The sequence below is a fragment of the Typopeltis vanoorti genome, chromosome 8, assembly GCF_054136105.1.
Source record: "Typopeltis vanoorti isolate ZY-2024b chromosome 8, IOZ_Tvanoo_1.0, whole genome shotgun sequence".
NCBI classification, from domain to species: Eukaryota; Metazoa; Arthropoda; class Arachnida; order Uropygi; family Thelyphonidae; genus Typopeltis; species Typopeltis vanoorti.
The window spans coordinates 142627048-142641461 of record NC_143556.1 but is presented as its reverse complement, the minus strand read 5'-3'; the positions used below and the strand labels follow the sequence as shown (position 1 = coordinate 142641461).

The 14414-nt window shown below is 39.6% G+C and overlaps 1 protein-coding gene across 1 annotated transcript in view; it reads left to right on the top strand.

Annotated features, from left to right (window-relative positions):
* Positions 1-14414, top strand: part of Cad74A (cadherin 74A) — an 850889-nt gene that overhangs the window by 724313 nt on the left and 112162 nt on the right. The gene's annotated exons all lie outside the window — the stretch shown is intronic.

The window sequence follows — 14414 nt, the reverse complement described above, 5'->3', positions numbered from 1 at the left end:
GCGTAGTTTCCTTCTGGATGATTTGGTTTTTCATCTCAGAAAACAGTCATCCAGGCAAGAAGAAAGCATGCAGTTTTTAGATATAATGTATAGGCCTCATAGACTTAGTTGGTGTGGTCATAATTTCAGATGACCACTGCCAACCAGATGTTTACCTGAATATTCACTGCTTTTGACCTAACAGTTTGTTTCACCATCTCTCTTTTTACTGCCTCAATATGAAATAGAAGATAGCATGTATGGTAGCAGTCATTTTCTCATGACACTTTATTATGTGGGAAATCAGATATTCTGTTATGGATATTACAATGGAAATTATCTTCTCATCGCTGTAGAAATAGATTAAGCTATCTTGTTCTGTGGGAAAATAGATCAAGCTGACTGTTGCAGACTCAGAAATAGTCAGCTCCTCTGCTATTAATGTACCAGTGAATGATATAACAAGAGTACACAGCTGCAGAACTCAAAATATCAAGTTTGTTTCCATCTTTCCTCAAACCTTGGCAGAATTCAGATTGAACAGCAGCCAAGGTGTTCAAACTTCAAGCTCAAGCAAAGTTTGGAATATATTTTCCACATACATTCTTCCACAGAAAATGTAATTGATTTCAATCATCATCATCATCATTATTATTATGTGACACCTCTAGGGAGTCCAAAGACTCATCGAGGGCGAGTGTGCCAAAAGCATCGAACAAATGTTCCCCTTCTAACTACTAACCGTGCTCAAACTTGTTTAACGTTTTGCTGAGCCATTAATAGCAGAGGCTCTACCAATCGACCACCCTTTGCTGGCTAACATTATCAGGCACAAGCACAATACATTAGCCATGAAACAAAAGTACTCTAAAATCTCATTCACATCATCTATCACCAGATCAACAAATACTACCAAAGATGTATGGGACAAAAGCCAAAAAATGAAAGGCAGATATTCCATCTACTCCATTTTGATTTCAGAACAGAATCCATATGCTCGCCAAAAAAGCAATTTTACATACTCATGCAGAGAGTTTCCCAACACATCAGCACATCATATTCATCATATTCCCAACATATCATATTCTGAAATTATTGGTCCTGAAAAGCAAAATTAAAAAACATCGAATTCTGATTCTTCACTTCAAATGGTTAGGATCTTTATAGTAGGCTGTTCCAGAAAAAAGAATGGAAAGCTACTTGGCTTTAATGTCAACAACTGCTGAAGAATTAGATGATATCTATTATGAGATGGTTAAATATCTGTCATCATCATCCTCCATGTTTCAGCTGCTCTACTAATGCAAAAGAGTTTTCTACGAGAAAGAATTTATGGAATCCTGGCAAAAGGCAACTATTATTGCATTTCCAAAGCCAGGTGAGGATTCAGGAATAACAAATTGCCATCCAATTTTTCTGAATAGATGCTTGTGCAAAATTTTATGAAAAATTGTTAACTGTCATCTTTTATGGTTTCTGGCTAGCAACATTTTACAAGATGCATTCTAGTGTCTGAGAACATAATTTTCTGACTGGAAGCCTTCATTACAGATTCATTTCTAAAACACAAACAACATCAGCTTTCTTCAATATAGAAAAAGTGTATGGTACATCTTGTTGACTGGTGTATTGAATGACCTACACAACTTTGGTTGCAGTGTGTGTATTTGTATTTGATCATAAGTATATATGAGAATAATCAAATACAAATAAAATACAAATAACCTTGCTATCTTAAACAAACACCTTCTTCCACATTCTTACTCAATTGAAGGCAAATTAGTCAGGCTCATACAATTTCTCATTGAGGGGAGTTTCACAGGTTTTTAGCAGGTTGTGTTAAGCATCTCACACTATTTGCTGTCAAAGTTGGGTGGATAACAGAACAACTTCTTCCAACTTAAATAATGCTCTCTAAGTGGATGACTTTACTATTCCTTGTCATTCTTTTAACCTAAGGGTCACAGTGAGTCAGCTGCAGCAAGCCATTGACCATCTTTCTCATTTTTGATGCAAATGTGATTTTCATTCTGATTCAAAAATAAGATTATAAAGCTGATAATCTAGCAGTTTCAACAGTGAAAAGGTTCTTGGGACTCATATTCAATATAAAAAAAACATACATTTCTCCCTCTCATATATTCTTTGCAAAGTAAGGGCTGCAGAAAGATGAACATACTTTGCAACTTAGCTTCCACTTCATGGGATACAGAAACATTAACGTTAAATGTTCTACTTTTATTAAACAGTTATCAGATTGAGATTGTTCTGCCAGAAACAGTACACTTCAACGGTTGGATCTAATCCACCACCAGGCAGTCAGAACTGCAAATGCAGCATTTCAACGTTGTTTAATCTTATTTCTTACATTGAAGCAAATGAACTACCCTTGTAACTTTGCATCAGCAACCCTCCTCACTAATGTACCAAAATAAAATTCTTGTTGTGCCATTCTGCTTGGCCAATTTTTTTTTTTTTTTTTCACAGGAAAATGTGTACAACACCTGTAAGATTCCTATACTTCTGCTTCCCTTTGGTTGTGAATAAAAACATTACTACAGGCTTTAGATATCAGAGTAAATAATACAGCACAGATTCCCCTAAATGATACCATGCACAGCTGTATTTCATGATGCAATTTCTTCTTATGTAGATTAGTTAAGCATTCCTCCTCTGTCTACCAGCAAATCATTCAAACATATCAAAGTAAAATACTCTGATTTTGTCCTTGTCTATGTATATGATTCAGAATCAGAATGTAGTGTGGTCTGCTGCTGTCTTCCCAGACAGAATAATATCTGATCATACCTGCCAAAATGTACCAGCTACTGCCTTAGCTACAGGTAATAGAGCTTGCCATATAATTCTTTTAAAGGTGCATTATTTATATCACTTCAGGAAGCCGTGCCTTTGAGCACTTAGAAGACACTGTTATATGAACAACATCCAATGCCTTTTTAGATTCAACATTTGTTTTATCGGATAACAAGGCTCCATCTCGATGTTTACCTGTGTTGAATCTCATGCCAGGTTGAGATCAGAAGAAACAAGGCTGCGTATTCTGTAGCTAGGTCAGCTTGTTCTCTCAGCTACTATCATTTTCCTGTTCTCTGCATTGATTACACGCAGATTATGAGACAGAAATTAATATCCCACTGGTGAACAGCATGGCATATAATTCTGAAAACTACATGCCACGCAGTATATCAGATTACCTTTGAAGTTAAACTTTGGCAGTGCAGTGTGCAAAGGAGTCATAGAGAGGATGCTATTCTTCCTCTAGTATGCATATCATCACCTCTCAATCAGAAAGTGTATGATCTGTGTGGAGTAGAGGAAGAGTAGCATTATGTTCTTATGCAGGTTTTCCTCTACTCTACGGGCAAGGATTCCTTTCTCTCATAGTTTACTCAGTGACCAGAATTCAACTTAAAAAAAAATTATGGAAACTACCATATTATTATTATTATTATTTATTATTATTATTATTATTTTCTAGGCCTCCATGGAATCAAAAGACTCATCGTGAGAGGTCGTTTTTAGGAAACACAAAGTTTATCATACCACTCCTTGAACACCCATTGACCGTTCCCGTTCCAACCACTCTCTCAGGTAATGCATTCCAAGGTTTAACCACCCTCCATGCAAAGAAACCACTCCTTACCCTCTTGCGCACAGCCTCCTTTCGTAACTTCTAGGGATGGCCCCTTGTCATCGTGCCTTCCTGCTGTTCCACCAAGTGAAAGAACTTTCCAATGTCTACCCTGTAACTGCCTCTCAACAGTTTAAAAGTCTTGATCATATCACCTCTCCTTCTTCTAACCACCAAACTCTGCAGTTCACATTCCCTCAGTCGATCCTCATAACTCATATTGTACAGTCCTGAAATCATCTTTGTTATCTGCCTCTGTACCGTTTCCATAGTCAATTTATCCCCTTCCAATCCATGGGACCAAATCTGAGAACAATAGTCTGAGTGTGGTCTAATCAGGGCCTTATACAATGGAATGATAACTCTTTTATCTCTGCAGAACAGCGTCCTTCTCAGTATTGCAGCAATCCTCTGAGTTAGCCTCACCACCTTTGCAATATGCTCCCTGAATTTCAGTTTTCTATCAATCATCATCCCCAGATCTCTTGTCTTCCCCTACCTCTTCCAGTACAGCTCCTCTAATCGAGTATACATCCTCCCATCGATGGATCCCAAACCTCAAGACTAAATTTTGCTGCATTGAACCGAAATCCCCCATTCATTTGCTCATCTGTCTAGTTTATTCAAATTCTCTTGCAGGGCTGCCACATCTGCACCATTACTGATAACTCTTCCCAGCTTCACATCATCCCCAAACAACTAATGTCCCCTTGCAATCCATTGACAATATCATTGATATAAAGGTTGAACAATACAGGTCCCAAAACTGATCCCTGTGGAACCCCACTTGTAACCTTCTGCTTCTTGATATTGCCCCACCATACACAACTCTCTGATACCTATCAGTCAGCTAATCCTGAATTTATTTGACTATCCCAACATTTAAACTCATGTGCTGCAATTTATCAGCTTATCATGTGGCACACTGTCAAACACCTTTGCAAAATCCAAAAAAAAAATGGCAGTATATGCCTTTCCCTGGGTACCTTTCCCACAGCCAGACTTTTATTGAAAAGCCAGGTCAACGGAGCTGTCAGTTTTTTATCACATTCTCTCAAAAACCTGTGGTGAAATACCATGTAGTCCAACAGCTTTACTGGTATCCAGAGTACTCAGTATTTGGAACACACTCTCCTTTTGCACCTCTAAACCCTGAACCTGCCCTATCCTTCTAGTATTAAAACTTCAGTTTAATATAAAACAAAATAATCACCCAGTGTTTTGACCTTCATATCAAGATCATCATCTGGAGTATACACAAAGAAACAAACTACATCTATTCTACACAGTATGCTAAAATAAACTAATTTGGTCAACCGTTAACACTACCTGCCTGGTCACTGGTGGAAAAAAGAAAAAAAAAATACTGTATCATAGCTATAATGCACTTATTTATTAGAAATCACCAAGACATAAATTAAGCTGGCTAATAAGAGCTGAAATCATTGCTTAAAGTGAGGGTTTGCTGGAGAACTTGAAAGAAGTTATGGGGGGGGGGGGCTGAAGAGTTCTGATGAACACCTAGAACAAAAATGATATTAAAGGAACTTGTTGAGAGGCTTATACGCTGGTTAGACATAATAACTAATATTTAAGGAAATTGACAGCGTATACTGGAAATATAGATTAAATAAACTTTAATATACACTTTCCGATATTTCGGCGAACGTTATGTTGCCATCTTCTTGGGAACTTACTAAAAGGACACGTGCACACAAGTACTAATACAACAAATGAGACTGAGGCTAGGACGCTAGCGTTTTCCTAAAGTCCTGATGGTGCCCCCTGGCGGGCTATATTGGTAGTTCTTGGCCTTTGGGCTGAAGTTCTTTTGATAAAAGTTTCCCAAATTTGGGGCAGTTTCATGCATCCAAATTTGTTGAGGTTTGGCATGTTCCTAAGGGCCGAGGCTGATTCCATGAATAGTCTTTCATACTTGAACTTGCTGCGGTGTATTACTGTGGCTTTCTTCCATCTTATTCTGTGGCGAGTATCCAGAGCGTGGTCTGCAAGCCCAGAGTGGCTGTACTGGTGAAATCGGATGTAATCCTTGTGTTCTGAGATTCTGATATTTGCTGTCCTGCCTGTTTGGCCAAAGTAGGACAGTTTACAGCTGCAAGGGACCTGGTATACACCAGGTAGGTCTAGGGGAAGTGGTTGGTCTTTGGTGGAGCGGATAAGGGATGCCAGTTTTCTATGTGGTCTGTAACAAGTGGTCAAGTCATGTTTTTTTAAGATTTTATTGATTTTTTCTGAGGTGCCTCTGATGTAGGGAATAGTGATGGATTTTTTGTGAAGGGGAGGGGGTGGTGGGTTGTGGATAACTGGGTTAAGTATTTTTTGGATTTTTTGGAGGGGGTAGCCGTTGGCTGAGAAAGTGTCACGGATGTGATTTAGTTCTGTGGTTAGGGCTTGATCATTAGAACAGATTATTTTTGCCCTGTTGAATAATGTTTTAATAACTCCATATTGTTGTGAGGGGGGGGGGGATTGTTGGTGAATGTATCTGCCTGTATGGGTGGGTTTTCTATAAACTGAGAAAACCAAGGTTCCATCAGGTTGGCGGGTGACTAGTGTGTCTAGGAAGGGGAGGTTATTGTTTTCCTCTTTTTCCAGGGTGAATTTGATTCTAGGGTGTTGGTTGTTCAAGTGTGTTAGGAAGGAGAGGAGTGAATCCGGGCCATGTGGCCAGATAGCGAAAACATCATCAACATAGCGAAGCCATATGGTAGGTTTTTGTGGGGCTGAGTTTAAGGCTTTCTCTTCAAACATCTCCATGAAAAAATTTGCCAAGGGTGGGGAAAGTGGTGAACCCATGGCTCTCCCCTCTGTCTGTCTGTAGAATTTTTTCTGCCAAACGAAATAGCCTGAGTTCATTGTAAACTGAAATAGGGCTGAGATATCGGGAGGAAATTTAGCTTGGATTAGTCATGTCATGTCATCCCGAACTGTGTTAAATTCAAACACCGCTTCATCTCACAGAAAGCTCTCCGTATTTACAACCGCGCTAGCCAGGCATTACTTCGGGAGCAAATTACCGCTACACGCGGTTCCCTAGCCGATATAAACAGCGCTTTAACAACGCTGGAAAACGAGCTTTCACATACGCTGAATCACGAGCTTTGGTCGGTCCTACATGACGTCTCGTGTACGGCAGCTAAAAAAGAATTTGAAAGAGTAGGAAGCCGACATATCAACAAGTTTGATAAATTAACAAAGAACTCGGCGTCCAAACTACAAACCAACACTGTTGTTAACCTATCGTCAGCTACCTTAAAGCCAGAAGCAATCCACGCTCTGTCACGTAGTCACAACTTCGCCATTGCTCCTAGGAAATTACCGGCCGAGGAATTAATGATTCAAATTGAACGTGGGATTCGCCAACTTCCAACCCACATCGCCAACGACATTAGATTGGATGTAGCCTGTGTTCTCAATAAAGCAAAACCTCCAAAATCCAACATATCCATTAGTGAATACAAGGCAATACAAGAATTGAAGAGAAACAAAAAAATAGTGATCACCAAAGCGGATAAGGGGAACGCCACTGTGGTACTCAATCTTAAAGACTACACAGGTAAGCTCAAGGCTTTATTATTAGATCGCTCCACTTACCTCCCCATTGATTACAATCCCACCAGCTCACAAATTAGAAAACTCCATAGGCTCCTTAAGAAGGTCACTTCTTGGCCTGTGGAGATTACCAACAGACTAAAACCCTATAACTCTAGACCCCCCCCCCCCCCCCGCATATATGGGCTCCCAAAAATACACAAAGAAAATGTGCCATTACGTCCCATAGTGGATGGCATTGATTCCCCCACTTACAAACTAGCCAAGCATTTAGCCAAAGCACTCTCACACTATACTGGCAATACACCATCACACATAAAAAACTCAGCCCACTTCAAAGCCTGTATAGAAAACCTTACACTCCAACACAATGACATAATGGTCAGTTTTGATGTCTCCTCCCTATTCACGAATGTCCCTCTCAAAGAAACCTTAGAGCTAATCCAAGCTAAATTTCCTCCCGATATCTCAGCCCTATTTCAGTTTACAATGAACTCAGGCTATTTCGTTTGGCAGGAAAAATTCTACAAACAGATAGAGGGGACAGCCATGGGTTCACCACTTTCCCCACCCTTGGCAAATTTTTTCATGGAGATGTTTGAAGAGAAAGCATTAAACTCAGCCCCACAAAAACCTACCATATGGCTTCGCTATGTTGATGATGTTTTCGCTATCTGGCCACATGGCCCGGATTCACTCCTCTCCTTCCTAACACACTTGAACAACCAACACCCTAGAATCAAATTCACCCTGGAAAAAGAGGAAAACAATAACCTCCCCTTCCTAGACACACTAGTCACCCGCCAACCTGATGGAACCTTGGTTTTCTCAGTTTATAGAAAACCCACCCATACAGGCAGATACATTCACCAACAATCCCACCCCCCCCCTCACAACAATATGGAGTTATTAAAACATTATTCAACAGGGCAAAAATAATCTGTTCTAATGATCAAGCCCTAACCACAGAACTAAATCACATCCGTGACACTTTCTCAGCCAACGGCTACCCCCTCCAAAAAATCCAAAAAATACTTAACCCAGTTATCCACAACCCACCACCCCCTCCCCTTCACAAAAAAGATTACTCTAAATCCATCACTATTCCCTACATCAGAGGCACCTCAGAAAAAATCAATAAAATCTTAAAAAAACATGACTTGACCACTTGTTACAGACCACATAGAAAACTGGCATCCCTTATCCGCTCCACCAAAGACCAACCACTTCCCCTAGACCTACCTGGTGTATACCAGGTCCCTTGCAGCTGTAACTGTCCTACTTTGGCCAAACAGGCAGGACAGCAAATATCAGAATCTCAGAACACAAGGATTACATCCGATTTCACCAGTACAGCCACTCTGGGCTTGCAGACCACGCTCTGGATACTCGCCACAGAATAAGATGGAAGAAAGCCACAGTAATACACCGCAGCAAGTTCAAGTATGAAAGACTATTCATGGAATCAGCCTCGGCCCTTAGGAACTTGCCAAACCTCAACAAATTTGGATGCATGAAACTGCCCCAAATTTGGGAAACTTTTATCAAAAGAACTTCAGCCCAAAGGCCAAGAACTACCAATATAGCCCGCCAGGGGGCACCATCAGGACTTTAGGAAAACGCTAGTGTCCTAGCCTCAGTCTCATTTGTTGTATTAGTACTTGTGTGCACGTGTCCTTTTAGTAAGTTCCCAAGAAGATGGCAACGTAACGTTCGCCGAAATATCGGAAAGTGTATATTAAAGTTTATTTAATCTATATTTCCAGTATACGCTGTCAATTTCCTTAAATATTAGTTATTAAAGGAACTGATATTACCACAAGAAAGAGCATATCTTAAAACCCTTTAACCCCCATGTTTCATTAAATTTTAATAATTTATTCTTTTTCTTTCTTGCTGTTATATCAGTTACTGTAATATCATTTTTGTTCTAGGTGTTTATTAGAACTTTTCATCCCTTCTTGTATATGATGTGGATGTGTCTCATCCATATTCTTAGAATTTTATGCCATCATTATTGTTGAGATTAGGATGTTTGGTGAAATTTTGAGCAAACATCCTAATCTAAACATAATTTATTTCTTCTGATAGCAGTGTTTTGATAGAGCTTAAAGAGAGAGCAATGTACAAAATTCTTATGGTACTATATTTTTGACAAGGATGGTGATGTGTAAGAGCATGAATATAAAGTCCAGTGTAGGTTTTCTTTCTAAAACAGAAAGAAATGCAAGTTATTATTTGGCTGATGCAGAAGTATGATGTCTATAAAGCCAATACAATGATATTTTCCTACTTCATTCTGGATCTACATCAAGAGTATGAACTGAATACAATGGTGATCTCTAACAAAATCTTGGATTTCTAAAAGGGAACTAGCCAAACTACAAAAATGTCATCCATGTATCTATACCACAAGCAACACTTGTAGAGATGTTGCTTAAATAATAGCCTTTGTTCATATCGCTCCATGAAATACTTTGCAAGGGTTGAAGAAAGAGGATGACTCATGGCTATCTGGCCGGGGGTGAACATTTATGAATATAGACGCAATAACCAATATGATTAAGTAAGAGATCACTGGAGAAAATATAAAGCTCTCAAATTTTTTTCTTTGAAGTGAGAAAAAAGTCTTTGGTTCGTTGCAGCATTCAATCCAACCATGTGATTTGTTTTGACAAATCACATGGTTGGATTGGTTGGAAACAGCCTGAATTGCTCTTGTTATCCATACCATTACCATCATCATCACAATACTCCCTCCACTTTTTTCTATCCTACTTTTCTTTCCTGAATATACTAAATGTCACATTTTATGCTGAATAACAAAAGATAATTGCATTATCTTTTGTTATCCAGATCTTTGCTAATACCAATAATTTTGGATCCCATATCATTTGCCAGTGGTAAAAATTCTTTGCCTTTAACTGTGACACTTTGGTTATTATTGAAAATATGCAATAACCAACTAACAGACTGGTGTGTATTCAGGTAACTCTTAAAAGCTGACTGTTCAAATAGTAAGCCTGAGTTTTTATTATTATTATTACCCAAGACCCCATGGAGTCAAAGACTCATCTAAGAGGTCCTTTTATCATAAACACAGTTCATCATACCGTGCTTTAAACACATTCAAATTCTCTGCTGACACTGCACTCTCAGACAAGCAAGGCATTCAATCATTCACAACTCTGCATGAAAAAACCTGCTTCTCACTTCCCTACTCACCATATTTATACAGTTTCCAGGGATGACCTCTGGTTCATCCCTGATCTCCCACTATTTTCTGTAGAACCTCTCCAGCATTGATGATATAACAACCCCTTACTAACTTGTAGGTATCCACCATATCGCCCTTCTTCCTCCTGTCCACCAGACTCTGCAAGTTCCATCTTCTCAATCTTTCCTCATACTCGACATTCCAGAGGTTAAAAACTACCTTAGTCAGTCGCCTCTGGACCCTTTCCAACATCTCTTAATCCTTCTGAAAACCACATGACTAAATCTGCACACGATAGTCCATGTGTGGACTAATCAAAGCCTGATACAATGGATCAGGAATCTCCCTAATTCTTCAAGTCGGTGTCTTCCGCATCATTGCCAGAAGCCTTTGTTTTGTCTTCACAATTTTGGCTTTGTGTCCCCTAAATTTCAGATCCTTATTCACTATCACACCAAGATCTCTTATTTCCTCCATATCCAACAACATATCCACACCAAGCATAAATTCTACATCCCATTCTTGTTTCCCAAATTTTGAAACATTGCAAAATGCAAGGTTTTAAACTCACATTCCCATTTCTGTGCCCATTCACTCAATTTATTCAAGTCTTCTTGTAAGGCTATAACATCCTCTCTACACATGCATAGATGATGCAAAGTTGGGACACTTTGCATCTGAAAACAACTGAATATCTCCATCAAAATCCTCACCAATATACAAGTTAAACAGCAATGACCCTAAAACAGACCCCTGACTTTCCTCTTCTGGGGTATTGCTCCCTTATACACAACTTGTTGATACCTATCAGATAGCCAGTCTCCAATCCATTGCACCAATCTAATATCCAACCCCATCTGCTCTAGTATGGCTATCAACTTATCATGCGGTAATCTATCAAAATCCTGTGTGAAATCTAAGTATATTACTGTGTACCCTTCTCCTCCGTCCATGGAAGCGGTCACCTTATTGTAACAAGTAAGTAGATTACTAAAACATGACCTCCCTTTAACAAATACATGCTGTCCATCAAAGATAATACCATTGTTGTCAACCCAATTCTGGATCCTAGTTCTCACAAACTTCTCCAACAACTTAACCACAACACCTGACACACAGATAGGCCTATAGTTTGATGCCTGAATTCTATCACCTCCTTTATGAAGTAGCACAATCTTGCCCTCCTTTCACTCCTTAGGAACTTGACCCAGACTCATATTAAAAAAATATGCTAAGGCCAGCGTCAGCTCCCTGGCACATTCCTTCAGAATACATGGTGATATATTATCAAGTCCCACAGGCTTATTTACATCTAGTTTGCTCAACTCCCCATACACCACTTGCTCACTTATAGTCAAGTCTCTCTTCCCCATCATCAACTTCTCAATCTCTCCATGAAGTTACATTCACAAGAGTAAAAGATCTTTATGAACTGCGCATTAAGTATCTCCACCACACATTCTGCAACAGCTGTCTTTATACCATTTTCTCCAATCAGTGTCATCCTTCCATAATCATTCTTTCTTTTGCTGGCTACATATCGAAAGAACTCCTTAGGATTCTTTTTGGCTTCATTAGCTAACTGCTGTTCATACCTCTCTTTAGCTACCCTCACCAACCAAGTAACCCACCTTCCCTGGTCTTTGTAAACCTCATGGAATTGGTTATTTCCACTTCTCTTATGCTGCCTCCATAATGCCCTTTTTTCTCTGTATTCGCATGCTTAGTCTCTTTATTCATCCATCTCACACCTACCTTATTTAACCTTCTTGCCCTTGGAATACATTTAGACATTGCATCTACTAGATAGTTTTCGAAAATCCCCCAAGCTGCATTGATCACTTTTCCAGCTAACTCCTCATTCCATGCTACACCTGCAAGCTGTCTCCTGAATTCTTCATAATCATCCTCCTTGTATTTCCACATATACCCTTTTCTTACAGAGGTCCTCAAACTGCTGACAACCACCCATGTAATCACCTCATGGTCACTCTCACTAATTAGTGGCTGATTTGACACTTCATTTATAATTACATCCTCTGATGAGATGACCAAATCCAAGACCCTCAATCCTCATTTGCCCTCTGTTACATACTGTCTGAGATAGTTATCCCTCAAAATTTCAAGAAACTCATTTTCTTTACTTCTAGTTGCTATCTCATCATTCCAGTCTATATTGCCATATAATTTGATTATACATTTCCTGGTCTATCACAACATCTAACCATATATTTCATTCCATTCACCTCTATCTCACACCATACTGCCTCAAAACTATTGGCACTATTTCCCTCTTGCATCTCTACTTTGTATGGACATAACTCTTTCTCTATCATCAACAGCACTCCCCCTCCTTTTTTACCCCTTCTATCCTCACGAAACACATCATATCCTTTCATCTCTATTCCTGTCAGGATGTCGTCCTCATCTAAACATTCACTTATTCCAACAATTTTTGAGTGAACAGACTCAATTAGTGGAACCATTTTATCTGCCTTGTTTCTTATACTTCTAGCATTTGTATATAAACACAACAGCTCATTCCTGGATCTACAGCTAGTTCCACTGATAACACTCATTTGATGTGATCTCTCCATGCTCAACTGGGGCCATTTTCCTTTCTGCATATTCATTTTAGAACCCTCTTCAATTCCAACTGTTTCCTCTTGATCCCAAGTCATCCCATTCCTTTCCTGTCTACATATGCTCTCACATCCCCTGGAGCATCCACCTTTCTCACGCTGTGTACCCCGTCCAGCCTGAGCCACCTCATTTCCCTGTTCATCTTACACACCCATTCTCTCACTTTCCATACTTATGCCACTCACGTTTTCATTCATAACTACCTCTTCAGTCAAACCTGTCATACTCTCCTGCTCTTCCACATCACTTCCCACTTACTCTGATTCATTCTCTGTACTCACTTCTCAACCTTCCAGTAGCAGTCTCTCCAAGATTATCACCCCCCCCCTTTGTAGTTCCACATATACACTGCTGGCAACCACTCAGGTAATCACCTCATGATCACTCTTACTAATTGTGGGTGATTTGACACCTCATAATTACATTCTCTGATGAGGTGACCAAATCCAAGACCCTCAATCCTCACGTGCCCTAAGTTACTTACTTTCTGAGGTAGTTATCCCTCAAAAACTCAAGAAACTCATTTTCTTTACTTCCAGTTGCTATCTCATCATTCCAGTCTATATTGCCATAATTAAAATTACCCATTATGATAACCCTTTTCTTATTTTCTTGGCTAATTTGATTATACATTTCGTAGTCACCACCATCCACATTACCTGGTCTATGACAACATCCAACCAAGTATTTCATTCCATTCACCGCTATCTCACACTGCACTACACTGCCTCAAAACCACTGGCACCATTTCCCTCTTTTGCATCTCTACTCATATGGGCGTAACTCTTTCTCTATCATCAATAGCACTCCCTCTCCCTTTTTACCCCTTCTGTCCTCACGAAACACATCATACCTCTCCATCTCTATTCCTCTCAGGATGTCGTCTTCCTCATCTAACTCATCTAACCATGTGTCACAACAATTTTTGGGTGAACAGACTCAATTAGTACAACCATTTCATCTATCTTGTTTCTTACACTTTAGCATTTGTATTCAACCACAACAGCTCATTCCTGGATCTACAGCTAGTTCACTGATACCACTCATTCGATGTGATCTCTCTCTCCATACTCAACTGGGGGCCGTTTCCCTTTCTGCTTATTCATTTTAGAACCCTCTTCAAATCCGACTGTTTCCTCTTGATCCCAGTTCATCCGATTCCTTTCCTGTGTACACATGCTCTCACATCCTCTTGGAGCATCTACCTTTCTCATGCTGTGTACCCCTGTCCAGCCTGAGCCACCTCGTTTCCCTGTTCATCTTACATGCCCATTCTCTCATTTTCCATACTCATTCCACTCACTTCCTCATTCATAACCACCTCTTCAGTCTCTCCTGCTCTTCCACATC